This window comes from Cryptomeria japonica, chromosome 11 (assembly GCF_030272615.1).
Source record: "Cryptomeria japonica chromosome 11, Sugi_1.0, whole genome shotgun sequence".
Lineage (NCBI taxonomy): Eukaryota > Viridiplantae > Streptophyta > Pinopsida > Cupressales > Cupressaceae > Cryptomeria > Cryptomeria japonica.
In genome coordinates this window covers 615984312-616004501 of record NC_081415.1, presented here as the reverse complement: position 1 = coordinate 616004501, position 20190 = coordinate 615984312, and positions in this window count along the sequence as shown.

Sequence of the window (20190 nt, the reverse complement as noted above, 5' to 3'; positions counted from 1 at the left end):
AGAGACCATTCAACAATATGGAATAAGAATCAAAACTGTTGTTGGAGATATCAAGAGTGTAGGTGGTAAAATGGAAGATTCCACTGTTGTTAAAAAAGTTTTGAGATCCTTATTACCGGTCTATGCAATAAGGGTTGCTACTATTTAGGAGTTGAGGTCTGTAGACAAGACAAAGGTATCCTTGGACTCCATCATTGCAAAGTTAACATCTTATTACCTAAATAATTATGATGGTAGTATTCAAAAGACTGAATCAACCTTCAAAGCATCTGCTACACCATCTAGAAAAGGCAAAGAAGCTAGTACCAGTGGTGAACCAAGACAAAGTAGAGAAATGGATGATGAGGAGATCCTGATGGAATTTGAAGCTCTTCTTGCCAAGAGACTTCCCAAGGGAACCGGTAAATATAGAGGTAAGCTCCTTTTGAAATGCTTTTCTTGTAACTGGATAAGACATATTGCTGTAAACTGTCCTAATGGTGATAATAAGGACAAACCGGAAAAGTTCAAGAAGTTTAAAGGAGGAAACCGAAGAAACTGTTTTGTAGCAGTTGATGAAGGTGTCACTGATGAGGAATCAGAAGATAAAGAAAGTGAAGATATTGTGTTTGTTTCAGTCAAGGAAGATGTGTCAGACAAGAAGGCTCTTGTCTCCTGCTTTGATAATTCCAATGAGTGGATTATTAACAGTGGCTGTTCTCACCATATGACTCATGACCGGAGTAAGGTTCTATCTCTGGAAGAGTATGATGGTGGTGTGGTTTGTTTTGGTAATGATGCACAATGTATGGTAAAGGGAAGAGGGTCCATCTCTCTGAATAGAAAAAGCAATGTTGACAATGTGTATTGGGTATAAGGTCTCAGACACAACCTTTTGAGTGTTGCCCAACTGAATGATAATGGACTCACTTTGGAATTCAGAGATGGAGTGTGTAAAATACAAGGTAAGAGTGGTGAAGTAATGGCCACCGGTATGCAAACCAAAGGTAACCTATTTCAGCTGAATGCTAATGTCAGTACATGTCTAATGGCTAAGTTTGATGATAACTGGATATGGCATAGGAGACTCTGCTAGGTAAACTTTGATAATATTGTGAAGGCCAGTAAGATCAAGGCAGTTAGAGGATTGCCTATGCTAAGCAAACTGGAAAATCCTTTGTGCAGAGAGTGTCAACTGGGGAAAATGTCTTCCTCAACCTTCAAAGGCAAATCTTTCACTGTAGACAATTTACTTGATCTTGTGCATATTGATTTGTGTGGTCCTATGAAAACTAGGAGTGTGCAGGGAGATAGGTATTTTATGATTCTTACTGATGATTGCTCAAGAATGATGTGGGTCACATTCTTGAAGGACAAATCTGAAGCTTTTGGAAAGTTCAAAGCCTTCAGAGCACTGGTTGAAAAAGAAAGCAGTAAGAGGATTAAGTGCTTAAGAACTAATCAAGGAGGAGAATTCACTTCCGGTAAATTCAAAAAATACTGTGAAGAGAATGGCATCAAGAGGCAACTGTCTGCCCCCAAGACTCCACAACAGAATGGCCTAGTAGAAAGGAACAACCAGACTGTGGTTGAAGCAGCTAGAACTATGTTGATCTAAGGGAATGTTGCTCACACCTTTTGGAGAGAAGAGGTGAGCATTGCAGTCTACACAATGAACTGGGTACTCATCAAAAAGGGTAAGGATAAAACACCTTATGAGTATTGGACCGGTAAGACACCAGTGGTAAGCTACTTTAGAGTGTTTGGTAGCAAATGTTATATCAAGAGGAGTGAACATCAAAGCAAGTTTGATGCTAAATGTGATGAGGGAATATTCCTAGGGTATTCCATAAAGAGAAAAGCTCTCAAATGTTTCAACAACAGGACTCAGAGAATTGTTGAAAGCATCAATGTTAGAGTTGATGAAACTTCTGAGAAATCTGAGGAAACCGACAGTGAGCAAGTAGGAGATGAACCGGTAGTAACCTTCTGGGAACTGGTTGCAAAACAACCTAGCACCAGTAACAGTGCTCCTACACCGGTAGATGCTGATGCTGATGAAGATGAGGATGAAGATGAGGATGAAGAAGAAAAGCAAGAGAAAACAACTAAGATCATTCGTAGGTATGTAAAGCTAAATCATGATCTAAAGCAGATCATAGGAGACAAGGATGCAGAAATTCTTACAAGAAGAAAGGTCAAAGAAAACTCTTGCATGATCTCTATATTTGAGCCTAAAATATTCAAAGAGGCACATAAAGATGAAGACTAGATCAAGGAAATGGAAGAGAAACTTGACCATATAGAAAAGAATGGTACATGGTCTTTGGTAACCAGACTTGAGCATAAAAATGTCATAGGCACCAAATGGGTTTTCAGAAATAAACTGAATGAAGATGGCACTATGGTAAGAAACAAAGCCAGACTGGTGTGCAAAGGATATGCTCAAGAAGAAGGAGAAGACTATGGAGAAACCTTTGCTCCTATAGCCAGATTGGAAGGAGTTTGTATGCTTCTTGCATATGCAACATTTAAGGGATTCAAAGTATATCAAATGGATGTAAAATCTGCATTCCTGAATGGAATACTAGAAGAGAAGGTGTATATAGAGCAACCATATGGGTTTTCCCTATCAGAAGACAGTGACATGGTGTGTAGGTTACATAAGACCTTGTATGGACTAAAGTAGGCACCTAGAGCATGGTATGAACGCTTGCACTCCCATCTTGTGACGATTGGATTCGAGAGAACAAGTGAAGATAGTAATATCTATCTGAAGTTAGAAGGAGATCAGATTCTAATCTGTGAGGTATTTGTTGATGACATAATCTTTGGAGTAGATGATAAGATGAGTCATGATTTTGCAGATGAGATGAAAAAGGAGTTTGACATGTCACATATAGGGAAGATTAAGTTCTTCATTGGACTACAGATTCAACAAATGAAAGATGGAATCTTTATCACATAGTCCAAGTATGTCAAAGAAGTGTTGAGGACTTTTGGCATGGAAGACAACAAACCAGTTGGTACACCAATGGTGACCGGTTGTAAACTATCAAAGGAGGATGACTCAGTGTTGGTAAATGAGAAAGAATACCGATCAATGATTGATAAATTGCACTGTGTAGTACATAGCAGACTGGACATTGCACATGTAGTGGGCATTACTGCACGGTTCCAGAAAAGCCCAAGAGAATCCCACTTGGTAGCAGTCAAGAGGATTCTGAGATATCTGAAGGGAACTATTGACTATGGATTATGGTATCCATACAGTAATGATTTCAACCTGAAAGTGTTTACAGATGCTGTTTGGGCCAGTAATGTGGATGACCAGAAGAGAACAACCGGTGGTGCATTCTTTCTTTGTGGTAGACTAGTCTCATGGATGAGTAAGAAGCAGAGTTGTATCTCTCAGTCTACAGCAAAAGTGGAGTATGTTGCAACATTTATGAACTGCACCTAGACAATCTGGATGAAGCATGTATTAAATGGCTTCAAAGTTCCCTTATCTGAACCGGTAAGTATATTTTGTGACAACACAAGTGTGATTAACATCTCCAAGAATCCAGTTTTACATTCTAGAACCAAGCACCTTGAGCTTAAGTATCATTTCTTGAGGGAAAAGGTTCGAAACAAAGAGATTGTATTGGAACATGTTTCCAGTAAAGAGTAGTTAGCAGACATATTCACCAAGCCTATACCGAAGGCTACCTTTACCTATTTGAGAGGTGAATTAGGGGTGTTGCCCCTTCAAGAGGTGAACTAAAGGTGTTTGCTCCACATCAATCAGGACTTACATTGATATATCTTTTTTAGGATTGGTGTGTTAAAGGATGCCACTCCTTAGGGGGAGCAGCATAGTGGGACATAGTTGTTTTGTGCCTCCACTTTGGTATTGTTGTCAAAGGGGGAGATGATGTAAAGCGAAGAAGATATCTGCAGTATTGGGGAGAAGATGTGAAGCTGAAGCAAAAAGATATCTTTGTATATTGTCATCAATGTGAAAGGGGGAGATTGTTGGCATATGTGCAGAGTATGATGACATGATGATATTGTATGTTGTCATTGATGTCAATATGCTGAAGAGTGAACCGGTATATTGAAGTAAGCAACTTGCAAAAGAATCGATATAATGTAGTGAACCGGTATATGTGAAAAAGTGAAGCGATATGTCTGTCCAAGTAAACCGGTATGTTGGAATGTGAACCGGTATATGGAATGTTTTGTATCAAGGTTTCATATGGTATGACTACCGATTGGTAGTCTTAGCTTCAGGGTTTCCGGTTGAAGTGTTCCAAGCCTATGTGATTCAACCAATGACATCGTGTGATGAGTTAGCATTGTAATGAAGAACAAATTTTGTTGCCACGTCACCTTTGTGCGCATGAAGGATCTTACATGAAGGAGATTGATCCTATCTACCTCGGGAATGTGTGTAGTCTCTGTAAACAATGGAGAACGCGTGATGGGTTATCAGCCTCCAAGAAGCGGTGAAGAACGAACAATGGAGAACGTCTTGAGATCTGTTCAAGACTGTTGTAATCAATGAAATATGTTCAACGGTTAGGATTGAACCGACTAAATTGTTTAACCTAAATGTTTAGGGTTTAGGGTTTATGCTACCGACCTATCTGTTTCCTATAAAGTCAATGTTGTTTTTCATGTTGAGGTTGTTGGCAAATGTTGTGTGTGTATCTAAGTGTAGAGATGTGTGATTCTTGCCAGACCAGATAAGAGAATAGATACCTACAGAGTGTGATTGTAGAAGGAAGGAACTAAAGCGGATGTGCATTGGCATTGAAGTGTTGTTACCAGATCATTGTAATACCTGTTGACCTCTAACCACTTCAACAGTTGGAAAATCCCTTAGCAGGGTAGCTTTAACCGCCTTGCTGTAAATCCTTTAACAGGGTGACTCAAAATCTTTGAGTTCTTGAAATCCTCTAATAAGGTAACCTTTAACAGGGTTTAACCCTTAACCGGGTATTTTAGCCATCCATTAATCAAGTGATCCCTAGCAGGATCAGTTCCTAACAAAACCTATTGTAAAAGTCTCTAACCGGACTAGGCTCCTAAGAGAGCGGACTTCAAAAGGGTTCAAAGAACAGCTTGTGGGTATTCATCCCCACCGTGGTTTTTCCCAGTTGGATTTCCACGTGAAAAAATATGTGTGTTATGTGTGATGCGTTTTCATGTGATGCTTTGTTATTTTCTGTCAAGCTGTAAAGCATGTTGAACCAGTAAGTCTTTACATTTTTGTTGATGTATCACTAGTGTATGCATATGGGTGAAGTGGAAATAAGATGTTAGATTGTGTGGAAAGTTAAGAGTTACCGGTTTATGTCTTTCACATTCTTACTGTGTTTAACCGGCAGTAATCTGGTTTAGACCGGTGTTATTGCTTGCCAGTCAAATGCAGAGTTTTCAATCAAACCGATTTAAGGAAAAGTGTTTTTGCCTGTACTGATTCACCCCCCCTCTCAGTACTGGTTTGGTACTAACTGTTCATCATTTATTCATCATATTGATTGGTGGGAGATTACATCTTCCTTTACTTATTATATTTTTTTATTTTTAGAGGTGGTTGTGTATAAATATTTGGTGCTCGTCATAACACTACATTGGCTTTGAAATCCAAAATTTATATTTGGGATGAAGTATTCAATTTTAAAATATATGATCTTTTCGTTCCTTTGATGCATGTGATGCTTAAGTATGTCTAGCTTTATGAAATACTAACTTATTGTATATTTCCCTTTTCCTATTCCTTACTTTGTTATATTGTAATTGATGCTCTGCAAAATGGGGTTAATGTTTAGACAAGAACCTGTGGTCATATAACACAAGAAAACACAAGAAACAAAGAAGAGTTAGTGTTAATCAACCAAAAACCAGTCTAAGCAGGCATAGCAAGAGAGACATTGAAAACAAATTAAAGAATTTAAATATGAATATAAAGGCAAAAAGACATCTCCAAATGTCTTCTACCATGCTCGTAGCTCCTCCTCCCTTGTTCCTCTCCAAATTCCAAATTAATGTAGCTCTTAGCACCTTTTTGCACTATGGATGCCTTATGGAGGTTCAAGATTGACAAAATGATTGTTCTCAAAATGATATGCAAATGTGAACAAAAACTAATATTAGATGCTATGAAACGAGGAATGATTTATTTTAGACCAAAATAACAATGTATGAGATTTATGCTAAATGCTTTTCTCTAAATTTCACTATAATGCATGCAAGTTTTCAAGATTATGACTATGAATGCTAAATGTTTGAGAATGCTTTAGGATTGAGGATGAGAAACTAAGGAATGTGAGCTCTATTTATAGGAAAAATGGAGCAATGGATGGTTGAGATTGATTAATCTTAACAAAGGTCAGGATTGAATGGTATTCAATCCATATGAGGACTTTCAACCCAATCCCAAGATGACAAATGTCAACATGAGATGAGTTGAGAGGAGAGGGAATAAGCATTAAATGCTTGACATGACCTGAGAGTTAACTTGGGAGATAAGGTTAGGGTTGGGTTGAGTGAATAAATTCATTATCCAAAGAATAATGCTTTTATCCAATGGATAAACACTTGTGCAAGAGTTAGTGAGGATAACCATGGTCAAAGCAATAAATGATTTAGAAGACACATGGGTCACATGAGGGTTAAGTTAGGGATCAAAGTCCCTAACTATGTGGGTGAGTTGAGTTAACCATTAATGGTCATGTAAGAGCCATAGGTGGTTTGGAAGACTTTAGAGGTTAAATTGTTGAACACACAAAGCATTTAATGTTTTTCAAAGACTTTGAAGTCTTTGAGAAGTGACTCCAAGTTGCTTAGGAATGTGACAATATTTAGGGGATAGATTAGGCTATTTAGAAAGGGGTTTAGAAGAATCTAGAAGGGGATTACGATCAAGTGGGTTTGGTGGGTGAGAGAAAATAGGATTTTTATTAAAATAAAATTCATTTATTTCAACAAATAGGTGCAAGTTGTAGTTTTGGGAGAATGCAAGTGGGGGGGGGGGTTTAATGATTTAAATAAATGTTTTATTTAAAAGAGGAAACGAGTTTAAATGAAATAAATAGAATTTATCCATTTAATTGATTGTGATTTTAGTTTAATGAATTAATTAAAATAAATTGAATAATTTATTTAATTAATAGGAGAATGTTTTGAAGATGAATTATATTAATTTAATTAATTGATGGCTACTGGGTTTTTAATCAAATAAATATCAAATATTTATTTAATTAAAATGGATAGATTTATGTGACTACATTTGCTTCTCTTTGAGACAGTGTGGTTTATCGCGTCGTTTTAAAGAAAGAAAAATAGGTGTGAAGAAATATGCCCCATAAATGTTAATTTAATGGGTGGTATGCCCCCTCGAGAGGTGGGCTGAAAAATTTTGAAAAATCGGGCGATCTCTCGAAAAAACATGAAAATTTGCGGGGTGATAAAAGAGAAGATTTTATTAATACTGGTGAAAAAAAGGAAGATAAAATGAAGAAATGGGAGGCTCTGGAAGTTCACGGGGACCACGACAGTGAGCGCGGGGAAATTAGGGTTACGACGAAGGGTATACATGGGGAGGAAGGGGTGAAAACAAGCTCGTTTGTATTTGCGTCCATAGTGATCTCAGAGCTCTGATAGTGACCTTTTGGAAGAGCAAGCAACAGTCAGGATGCCGGTTCCTGTAGCAGATCATCGACTAGAGCGAGTCCGTCGATTCCAGCGGCCAAACGACTATGAACCAGCGGTATGTGAATTTGAATTTTTGAATTTTATGCATTTTTGATAGGTTTTTTGCTTGGTCCAAGTTGAGTCAACACAATAGCGCTAAAACTATGTTTTGGCGCTATTGTCAACTAATTTAGCGCTTTTATGCCACTATGATGCTTTTGTATAGTCGTTTTAGCGCGTTTGTCAAGTGTAGCGCTATTGTATAATTGATTTAGCGCTTTTGGCTTTTTAGCGCTATTGAGTAGTTGATTGAGCGCTTTTGCTGTAAGGTGGTGCTATTGCATAGTTAATGTAGCGCTATTGTTGGTTTAGCGCGTTTGTTAGCACTTTAGCACTATTGTGTGCAGAATAGCGCTTTTGTTAGGAAAATAGATGCCCTAGTGTGTTTGAAAAATAATCTTTTGATGCCAATGATGGATGGATGGAGATGTGAGTTGAGAGTTGTTTTTAACCATAGCAACTCTGATGAGACTTAGGTCATTAGGATAAATGCTTGTTGTAGTCTAGGTGTGTCATGATTGCTTACCTATTGAGACCCGAAGATACTTGATCAAAGTATCTGTTGATAGTCTAGGTTTAAACTTAAGAAAGTTTGAAACAAAACAACTGATGATGATGGTTGATGCATGTGTGTAGGAGAAGCTTCGCGTCTTACAGATGCGCGAGAGGCATCCCGCCACGTAGGTGTTGTGTGATTGTTTGATAGAGGACAAGGTGGATTGCATTGCAGCGACTGACCTGTACGATGTTATGTATATGCCTGTGATTCAAACGAATCGCGGGTTGATCACAACATTGGCAGAGCGATGGCATAGTGAGACATGCACGTTTCACTTGATGCAGGGGGAGATGACAGTTACACTGGAGGATGTATGGCACATCCTACAAATTCCCATTCGTGGAGAGCTGATGATGTATGATTGAGCTTGGGGGACAGTAGCAGTGCATAGATTCTTCGATGAGGATGTCTTCATTGATGATGGGTCAATAGCCTGGGAGGATATAGCAACCTTGTATGAGCTATTACCATCAATGCTATCAGGGATTGTTGGGGGACTGCTATATCCAGATCGATGATCGCATGGACTTGCCATTGGTTGGGGTCAGGTTATTGAGTAGATGATGACAGAGGGGACCCGGTTTGCATGGCGATCATGCGTGCTATCACACTTATATCGGGAGCTACATGAGGTAGTATACCAAGAGGTGGGCTCATTAGGAGTGGGGATCACTCTGTTGCATATTTGGGCATGGGAGCACTTACTTGTTACCCGACCAGTTAGTCTGAGATTCTGAGCAATGGAACAGACATATGTTTACATGTATGGAGGTATGATGAGTCAGCCCCACCTGGGGAAGTTAGAGTGGTGGCGACGGGCACTGGATGATTTGGATACTGTGATCTGGAGGTCATATATTGAGTGTGAGCCTTGGGAGGATGATGCAGAGGCATTGCCGTATGTGTTTATGATACAATGCCTCATTGGTAGGACAACCTACAATGTGGAGAGACAGCTTCTAGGTAGAGTTTTGAGATAGTTTGGGTGGAGGCAGGGATTGTCTAGTGGATCGAGAGAGTATGCACGAGTGGTACGAGAGAGGTTTTTATGGGGACCAGTGTTACCCTATGATCAGGCTTTGGCAAAGTTCTGCACGCTATAGGTGAGACCATGGTAGATAAGGTTGGGGATGGTAGATGCAGGGGTGTCAAATGAGTACACTCAGTACATTGCGACATATCCAATTCCTCGGATATCAGATCCAGCAGAGCCTATTCCATCCTTTGAGGAGGAGAGGAGACAAGGACGAAGGAGGAAAGGACATCACATAGGTGGATGAGGGAGAGGAGGTGGTGATGGTGGGGATGGAGGAGGTGGTGATGGAGGAGGAGGAAGAGGGGGTGGGGTTTTTGGAGGAGGTGGTGGATTCGGAGGTGGAGGTGGAGGTGGGGGTGGTGGACGATTACAGTAGAGAGGGAGAGGTGGGTAGCCATTATGGCTATCGCAGGGACCGTTGATGCAGGGAGGCCTAAGATTAGGTGTCAGGGATGCAGGGGAGGGACAGGTACCTATGGAAATAGGGGAGGGAGCCACTGGAGAGGGAGCCACGGGAGAGACACTTATGGATATAGGGGAGGGAGTAATAGGTGGTGGAGATCTGCGGGATCATATGATATTATTTTTGCAGACTCGGCTTGAGGATATGGAGGCGAAGGTGGCAGCTAGAGATGTGCATTTATTTGCACGAGAGTCAAAGCTGACTATAGTGCTGTGGGAGAGAGATTAGGTCATGGAGAGATTTTCAGAGTTGCAAGAGAGAGTACGGGTGGGAGTAGGAGCACATGGTCCTACTGGGGAGACGATGTGGGAGATGCATCGAGCATAGGCGGAGATAGATTATTGGTAGGGGTTATATGAGAAGGTGGTGCTAGCTAGTCAGTGAGCACTTAGCTATTCCCAGATGTGACGGGCTAGATCAAAGCGATCTCAGAGGATGTAGAGCAATGGTGGTGTGATGGGTCCTCCATAGAGAGATAGATTAGGTGGTGCGGGGGATAGTGGGGGAGCAAGTGGTGATGGTGATGCAGCATCCGGTCAGAGTGGCATCTGAGAGGGCATTCTTGTATGCTTTTATATTGTCATTTTGGATTGTGTCTTGGATGGCTCTTGGTAGCTAATATTTTGGACTTCATTGTACTCTAATACATGTATGTTTTTGTCGATATAATATGATATATGAGGAGATCCCATATTGTGTGATGATATGCATTTTGATTATATGTATGGATGCTATGCAGGATGATGATCTTATGATTTATGCTTAGATGGATACTTGTACTTGCTATATGGATGTGTTGATGAGATGATTTATTTATATGATGTCTAGATTTATGATTTATTCCTACATGGTGTCTACATGCATGTTTTATGAATGGGATGCTAACATGTGGATGCAGGTTGATATGCATGATTTGTGGATGTAATGTTTTATGTATGTAATGCCATGATGATGATGTATACATAATGAAATGATGATTATGATGGTACTTTGTATTGTATGTTGATGAGATAATGAGATGATGATATGCAGTGATGATTGGTGCCCTGTATGATTGATTTATGTAAATGCATCTAGATGGTTAAAATGAATGCAATATGGATAAACAAATATAAAGTACACATGTTTATATGATGATATCTAAATGAATGTATATGTAAAATGTATAAACCAATGTTGAGACAAATGGTTTTGTTATGATTCTAAATGTTGATGAAATAGAGCTAAGCGAAATGATAATGTGATGATAATGCAACTTATGAGTAATGAATATCTGCACCTTAATGCAATAAAAAGTATAATGAATGTTTTCTAATGAAGCCTAAATGAATTTTGTGAAATTTAATGAATGAGTATAAGAATATACTAGTTGGATAGATGAATGCACTTAACTAATGGATAGATATATAAATGCATGCAACTATGGGAATCTAAATAAATGCATGGTAAATAAGTTTTAAATGATGGTAAATAATGATCGGTAAATGACACTAAATGAATGCATAGTAATGGCTAATAATGGTAGTAAATGAAATGATGAGGAATTTATCATACAAATGAATCTAAATGTCATGATTTGTGCAATGATGAAATAATATAATGATGTTAATGTAAATAAATGATAATGAACTATATGTATTTAAATGCAACTAAATGTAATGAAACGATGATGTGCTAATGATAGATGAATGCAAGGTTGTGTAGACTTTGCATGATGCACTGACGATGTATCAGAGAACTCTGTCGTGATTGTATCCAAGACCAACTCATTTTCACATAACTTCTCATATTAACTTTTGTTCACATTTGTATTCAAAACCATGCATATGAATAATGAATGATTAAATGGATGGGTGATATGCAATGGAATGCAATATAAATAGATGAGATGGAATGATGATCCATAGTGCTTTTATTTTCATCATTGAGCATGGTAATATCAAACTTGGATGAGGTTGTAGGAACCAAGGATGGAGCATTGTACTTGCAAACAAACAACACAAATAAAGCATAAATAAAATGGACCCTCCATAATGGTTCATGCTCATATGGTCGAGGTATACGCTATAGTCAGCAAGCCATAATGATCCATGACTGTATTTTGCATATGATCACGTAGCTTAGTGAACTTCCCACGTAGACACCATTAGTAAATGCCCCAGAACTTCATTGGAATAATTCACAAAAGACATAAAAACAATGCTTAAGAACCATCCTGACCACTCTAATCACTTGTGGATATCCCGGAGTAGCGTAGGAACCTGATATAAGTGAATAAATAATCTACAAATCAACCAAGTATTTGATAGCTTAAACAGAATTTTCTTATCAAAGAAAATGTCATCTTGTCTTTGTTTTGGATAAGGAAGGATGCATCCTTGTTTAGACAGTTTGCGTGTTTAATGTTGAGTGTTTGGTCGATATGATAAGTGGTCATCGTTTGAGTATTTCACAATGTTTGTTTGGTATCTTCTTGGATTCATATGTACAAAAGCGTTGCCATGTTTGTGATTGATTTTTGATGTTTTCAAAATGTTTTTGGATTTTGTGAGATAGTTTTCCAATATTTTTGGTATTGTGATGTTTGTTTTGAATGTTTTTGAATTTTGTGAGACAATTTTGAATGTTTTTGGATTTTGTGAGATAGTTTTGAATGAAGAACTCAATGAATCACAAGTAATGCAGAATCCACTTCCATCAATAGGTTAAGGGCATTGCCCCCAGTTTAGGCATGACTATGAAAAAGCGGGATGCAAGACGCATGAAATACTATCCTTGATTGCAGATCAATAACAAGCCATGGTTTGGAGGGATGGATGTGTGTATGTAATGAATGTGATCACCACAAGTCTGAAAGACAATGGAGCCATAGCCTTTATGAGTGGCACCTATTTGGCAGGTTTTCACCATCGCACTTACCCAAGGTGCCACCGTAGTGGTTGTTCACCGTTTGGATGCATGATTTTTCTTTACTATTTTGATGTTTTTATATTTTCTTCGAGACATTTTTCAGAATGTTTTTTGTGTTTTTTCTGGTATGTATGGGATCCTGATGCTTTGTACAACTTAGGTATAAAACCTTTTGAGGTGCATGTTGTTGATCAGATCTGCTAGCGGTTCTCCTTCTGACGTAGCCAATTGATATGCCCCAGACCCAAATACAACAGTGATAACATATGGACCCAACCAGTTCGATTCAAAATTTTCCTGATGTTCTTAGTTGGGTTGGTTACAAGGATTCTCTCGAAGAACAAGGTCACCTACCTCAAATGTGCAAGGTCTAACCCGATGATTATAGCTTCTTCTCATGCACTACTGATAGGATAACTTGTCATTTCTCATCAAGTAGCTCTAAGTCCTGAAGACGTGATACCCTGTATGCTTCTTCATCTATGAGATGATGCAAGGAAACCCGTAGTGATGATATCTCAACCTCAATAGGTAAGATAACTTCTGCACCATAGACCAGTGAGTAGGGAGTTGTGCCTGTAAGGGTGCGAATGCTAGTTCGATATGCCCAAAGTGCTGGATTCAATTGAACATGTCAATCACGACTGGCATCATTGACTGTCTTCTTGAGGATTCTTAATATGTTCTTGTTTGATGTTTCGGCCTAACCATTTCCTTGTGGGTAATAGGGAGTGGAAAAGCGGTGTTGGATATGAAACTTCTTACAGAGCTCACGGACATTCTGATTTTTGAAAGGAAGATCGTTATTTGTGATGATGGACATGGGTACACCATACCGGCAGATAATGTAATTAAGGATGAATGAGGCAATCTTCTTGTCGGTGACTTGGGTAAGTGGAAAATCTTCGATCCACTTTGTGAAGTATTCGGTATCGGTAATGATGAATTTGTGTCCGTTGGATAAAGGTGGATGAATCTTACCCACAAGGTCAAGTCCCCATTGACAAAAAGGCCATGGTGTTGTGATTAGTTGCAATTTCTGTGCTGGTGCATGTATTAGGTCTCCATGAACTTAGCATTTCTTGCATTTTTTGACAAAGTAGTATGAGTCTTTTTCCATTGATGGCCAATAGTATCTGACGCGTATGATCTTCTTGGCTAGTGAAGGACCGCTCGCATGAGTTCCACAAATTCCTTCATGTACCTCTTCCAAGGCCTCTGTTATTTCATCCCGTTCCATACATCAAAGGAGAGTACCATCAAGACTGCGCCGGTATAGGGTTTTAGCGATGATGGTATATCGAGCAGTTTTGCGAATGAAGGTTTTACGTTGGTTATTCGATTAGTTAGGAGGAAGCGTATGATCGCTTAGATAGGTGTAGAACTCACTGTACCATGGGGATTTGATACCGATAAGGTGACCTATCATCTCAGATTCGGGGATATCATAAGCGTGAATCCAAAGTTGTTCGACCAAGAACTCGTAGCGTGTTGAATTTTGTGGAAGATCTAGGAGAGATGCAATGGTAGCCATAGCGTCAACAGATCGATTATGATCTCTGGGTATCTGCTCAAAGGTGATAGTAGTGAATGATACCTTTAAATTATCCACTATTTGCTTGTACGACATGAGTTTGTCATCTTTGGTCTGATATTCATTTGTTACTTGTCGGATGACCAGTTGGGAGTTGCCATATATTTGTAGCTCTTTCAATTTTCATTGGACGGCTAGTCGGAGTCCTATGATCAAGGCCTCATACTTTGCAATGTTGTTTGTGCATGGAAATGTGAGCCTGTAAGTGTAGACACTCAAAATTGTCATGTCTAATTAAATAAATATTTTATTTATTTAATTATCTAAGCCTAATTCTTCTATTAATTAAATAAATCTTTATTTATTTAATTAATTCATTTATCCTCTTCTAGCCTTATTTCTCATTTAAATAAATACATTTATTTATTTAAATTATCCCTTTCCTATATTAAATAAATATTTTATTTATTTAATTATCCTACTTCTTCTATTAATTAAATAAATCTTTATTTATTTAATTAATTCATTATCTTTTTCTACACATGACACATGTCATTCATCTCTTAATTCCTACACTACCTACCTCTTTCATTATTTTGGTATTTCTTATACCTACCCTCTAATCCTAGCCGACCTCTCTTTTTACACCTCTCAATCTTAACCCTCCATTTCTTATTGTGTCTTCTATTTAAGGAGATGCTTCCTTCATTATCAAACCCTAACTACTTGATCAATTGACTACACTACAATTCTACTTGCAACCACATTCCGTTCTTTGTTGAGCTCTTGTGCATACAAAAATCTGAGAGCAAGCATATCAAACAAGATCAATGGAGATAGGAAGAATGGAGATCAAAACCCTAGTGGACATGTGATGGTATAATCTTTGTGATTTTTGAGTTATTTTGCATTGTCTTAGGTTATCTTCATATGTTATGGTGGATCTTTGTTCATTGTTAGGCTAGGGTTTGGTGGTTGAATCCATTTTAGTCTTTCAATATTGTTGTTTATTGCTATCCATTTTCACCATATACATTTTGGCACGCCCAGTGGGACCCTTGTCCCTTTGCATTTAACATTTTGTTGCAGATTTTGCTTTTTGAAGTTGCAGATCGGACGATTTCGACGACATTTTAGGTTTTTTTGCGCGTCTGCGAGTGTTCGGATCGCGTTTTTGTATTTCAGAGGCGTCTGTGATATCTTTGATCGCGTCTGTGTTTCTGTCATTTCTATTTTTGCAGGTTTCTGAAAGTCGCGTCTGTGATCCCGAATCGCGTCTGTGCACCATCTGATCGCGTCTGCAGAATAAAGAGGTGTCTGTGTTCTGAGACCGCGTCCGTGAATAACAGAACCGCGTCTGTGTCGGACAGACGCGTCTGTGTCTGGTATAACAGCGTCTGTGCATTCTGTTTTGCAAATTTTTCAAGTTTTTCGATTCGGGTTTTCGGATTTTTGTACTTAGGGTTTCAGATCTGGTTTATTTTTGGCTAACCTTTGCAGATCTAGCTAACCTGATTTGTGCAGCTTGCTTTGGAGGCAAATACGTTTTTGTTGAAGGCCCCTTTTCACAAAGTCTTTTTGGGTTTTCTTAAAATTTACCTAACTTGTGTGCTTGCAGGAAGGGGTTATCATTTGAAACAACCCAAACTACTAACAATTTTGTTGCAGGGCCTTAGCTAGGGTTTTGTAATTTTATTTGTGTGCCTTGTTTCATAGCTTAGCAAACACTTCAATTGGTGCACTAAAATTGAACCATTGTCTTTTGTGTCTTGAGCAATAGGCTCTTTTTGTTTATTCTTTAGAGGGCCTGTCTTCCCGTGTGGTCATTAGGACTACTAGTGAGAAGAGAACGACCCAAGTGGTAGCAAAAGAAAAGCCATCTTCTTCCAAGCCACTATAATCAAATGTATTCATGGTGAAAACTATGAATAACGTGTGCTGATTAGTTCATACCGACACTATGTCTCCCCATAAACCCGTTTGATCAAATTTATTTGATCATTTGTAGGGCGTAACCCCTACCGGCTGGGAGCCTTCTGTATTTACAGAGCTGAAAGTGCCGCATGTATGGCCACACGAGCGGATGCCCTTACTAGCACCATTTTGTTTTAGATGCCCAAATCCTTCTAGTTGTTGAGGCAGGAGGTCGGACCTCTGGTAGCGGCCCACACACATACGGTTCTTAGTAGAGATACAAAGTTCGCCATGGGGAGTTTTCATGGGGACTGATGCTTGGCTGACCCGAGAAGTGAGTGCCGAGGGTGGAGCCAGTGAGGTCAAGCATCTAAGTATCCGCTCTGAATAGCGTAGCCTCGGGGGTAAAACCCCATGTGGGATCAACAATTATTGTCCTGGCCAGCCATAAGAATTGTGCTTGACTTATGATAAACATTCAAACAATCAAGACAAAACAGAAAAACATTGTGTCTTTTGTGTCTTCAAGTGTATGCAAAAACTTTTTACATCAAACAACACACTTTTTTTTGTGAGTCTAAACAGTCTGCAAACATTGGGTCATTAACACTGTGTCCTCTTGTCACGAAAAACAGTCGAAAAATCAAATTTGGTCACAGCAAAACAAATTCACAGATAGGAAAGATTGCACTAAGGTTACAGAAACGCGTCTGTGTTTGTTAAAACCGCGTCTGTGTCTGATAAACGCGTCTGTGAAGTACAGAATAGCGTCTGTGTTTTTATCAGCGTCTGTGTCGAACAGAGACACGTCTGTGTCTGGAAATCGCGTCTGTGAAGTATACAGGCGCGTCTGTGTCCACAAATTGCAAAAAACTGTTACAGTCCTAGCAAACATCAATAGGAAATCTCAGAATCACGTTTGTGTCAAACAGAATAGCGTCTGTGTCTTAAAACCGCGTCTGTGAAGTATACAGAGGCGTCTGTGTCAGGATTTGAAAAGTTTAACAGTCAAGCAAACAAAGAAATCAGTTTCGGCATACTTGAGCTTCCTAGGTTGTCTCTTCAGGTTTCATCTAGCATTCAGCCTGTTCTAAGGTCTTACACAGTCCATCATTGCTTCATACCTCATTTTACATTCATACTTGTCTAAACTTGAGTTAAAAGGTCACTTGCTTGTCCTCATCATACTTTGTCAACACATTACATATAGCTACACTTTGCTAAGTGGTCCCTCATCAAGGTTTCTTACCTTTGGGTCTCATTTGGTCTTACTTAGAGTCAAGGTCAGCTTACCTCATCAAGAGAAACTATCCTCTCTTTGGAAGTCACACCTACTCTACTACATACATACTTGGTCTTACACTTTGGACATTGCAAGTAAACTTCAGATTCATTTACATTCCATACAACTCTTGGTCTTACATACTCTTGTCATTTTCGTCTAGTCTCTCACATATTGCTAAACACCTAGTTCATGGTTGAAACCCGTCTTCAAAAATCTAGGAGAAAAGCTAAAGAAGCTCAAGGGTCCGTAAACATGAGTTCTTATGAGTATGACAATGATGTCTTCTACAATCCTGAGCACACTACATTACCAGACATGAATGTTTATAGACACAATCCAAATATGGAAAGCGCAAACGCTATACACAACGCTACACACAATGATAATGTGGACAATTCTTCAATACTATCAGCAGACATACAAGAATCTATAATGGATCCTCAATTCAATAGATTGGTTGAAGAGATAATGAGGAGAGATCGTCAATACTTTCTAAACATGATGGCACAAAGTGGAGCTAAAATACCACATGATTTTGACTTATCTCAACTTATGGAAAGTAGACCTTCACAACAAACTCAACCTAATAGTGGAGGACCCAATAATATGATGCCAGAGTCACCATCAGTTTTGCTTCAGAAACTAGCAATCCCACATACACAAGCTCAAATGCATGATACTTACACTCAAAGACCATCATGGAGGCCCTATGTTCAAACACATGCTCAAGATATGGGTCAACCAAGACAAATGGATACTTAAGGACTTCCTCAAAATTTTGACACAAGGAGACCTCATGCCAAAATTGGGGGCAACACAATGGAAAAGGAAAGGCCTATTGAATATGGTTTATATACACAAAACAGATATGGGGTCCCTCAACAAGAAATTATGCCAAGTGCTCCATACATGTCGCAACAATATAGACCTCCATATGGACATGTCTACGATCAGTATCATCCATACATGCAACAAGCTCCTCCTCAAATGGGTGTTTCAAACATGGGATATGCTACAAGAAATCCATCTCCTCCCAAAAATAATTTGGAGCAACAAATTAGAGATCTACAAAAGAAAGTGGAAGACATGGGCACATCAAAACCCACATATACTATGAGAGATATATGCCCTTATCCCTTTGATAAGAGCATTCCAATGCCTCCGTTTCCTCCGCACTTTGCAACACCGAAATTTGACAAATATAGAGGGAGAGGAGACCCCAAGGCACATATAAGACAATTCTTCACAGCTTGCATTGAGGTAGCCGCAGAAGAAACATACTTAATGAGGTTGTTCCCACAGAGCTTAGGAGATCAAGCGATGGAATGGTTTTCTCAATTACCTCCCGGTATTAAGTCATGGGGCGACTTGGCAGAAGCATTCATTCAGCATTTTTCTTACAACATTGAAACAGATGTCTCAGTTACTACCTTGTGCAATACGAAACAAAAAGAAGGAGAATCTTTTGCGTCATTTTTACAAAGATGGAGGAACTTAGCTAGCAGATGCTCTTGTGAAATCCCGCAAAAACAAATGGTGGAAATGTTCACACAAAATGTTAACAAGGCTATTGGTTATGATCTCAGAAAAGCTTGTTTGTCTACATTTAAGGATGTCATTGAAAAGGGCCTAGCAATAGAAAAGGTCTTGATTGAACAAGGAGTTATCAAACTATTCAAAGAAAACAAAGAGGACTTTAAGGGAAAGGACAAACCAAAGTTTTGGAACAAGAACAAGAACACAGTTAATGATGGTGTTGTTGATGCCAACATAGTGAGACCAAAGTTCATCTTTTCTGGATCAAATTCTACCAACAATCAAGTGAACAATCAAACGGCTGCTAAACCACGAAGGAAGTACACTCCATTGGGAGAACCACTTGAATCAGTATTCAAAAAGCTTGTAGCAAACAAGGTGATCACGGTCCCAGATTTTCCTCCATATGAACCAAAGGTCAAACCGAATTGGTGGAATGATGATGAATATTGCGAGTTTCATAAGAGCAAGGGTCACAAGACAAGTAATTGCCATCGATTGAAAAACATTGTACAAGATCTCATTGACAGAGGAGATATTGAGATTGAGGGACATCATCTAACCAAGAGCATGAGGTGTTTAAGGAACCATTCCCAAAACATGACAAGGGAAAAGGTAAAGTCACAGATGATCAAGCCAATTACACCAGAACATCTTACAATTATGATTCCACTATTAATCACATCTCAATGGACAATCATATTTCTACCATTACTATCAAAAATAAAAATCCTGAGAATCATCCTCAGCGACCTAAAATTGTCCTAAAAGGTGTGGGATCTTCGTCCACATCTACCTCCGAATGTCATGTTACAACCCGTCGAGGTAAGATCACATTGCTAGGTACCTCTACTAAGAATACCAATCTTCCGTCAACTAAGCCTGAGTACGATCTTGTAGAGCAATTAGGGAAAACACCCGCACTCATCTCTATTCTTGAGCTCTTACGTATATCTCCTGCACATAAAGCTGTCCTTGACAAAACCTTGAGAGATACTGCTGTCCCTACTAATCTGAACGTGGACCAGTTCCAAGCCATGGTGGGATACCTATCCGTTCCACACTCCCTCACATTCACAGAAGCCGATGACGCCTCCATAAGTCAACCTCATAATGCACCTCTACATATTGAAGCCTTCATACATAAACACCGAATAAAATGAGTCCTGATAGATGGAGGAGCAGGTCTTAATATTTGTACATTGAGCACCATCAGACAATTGGGATATTC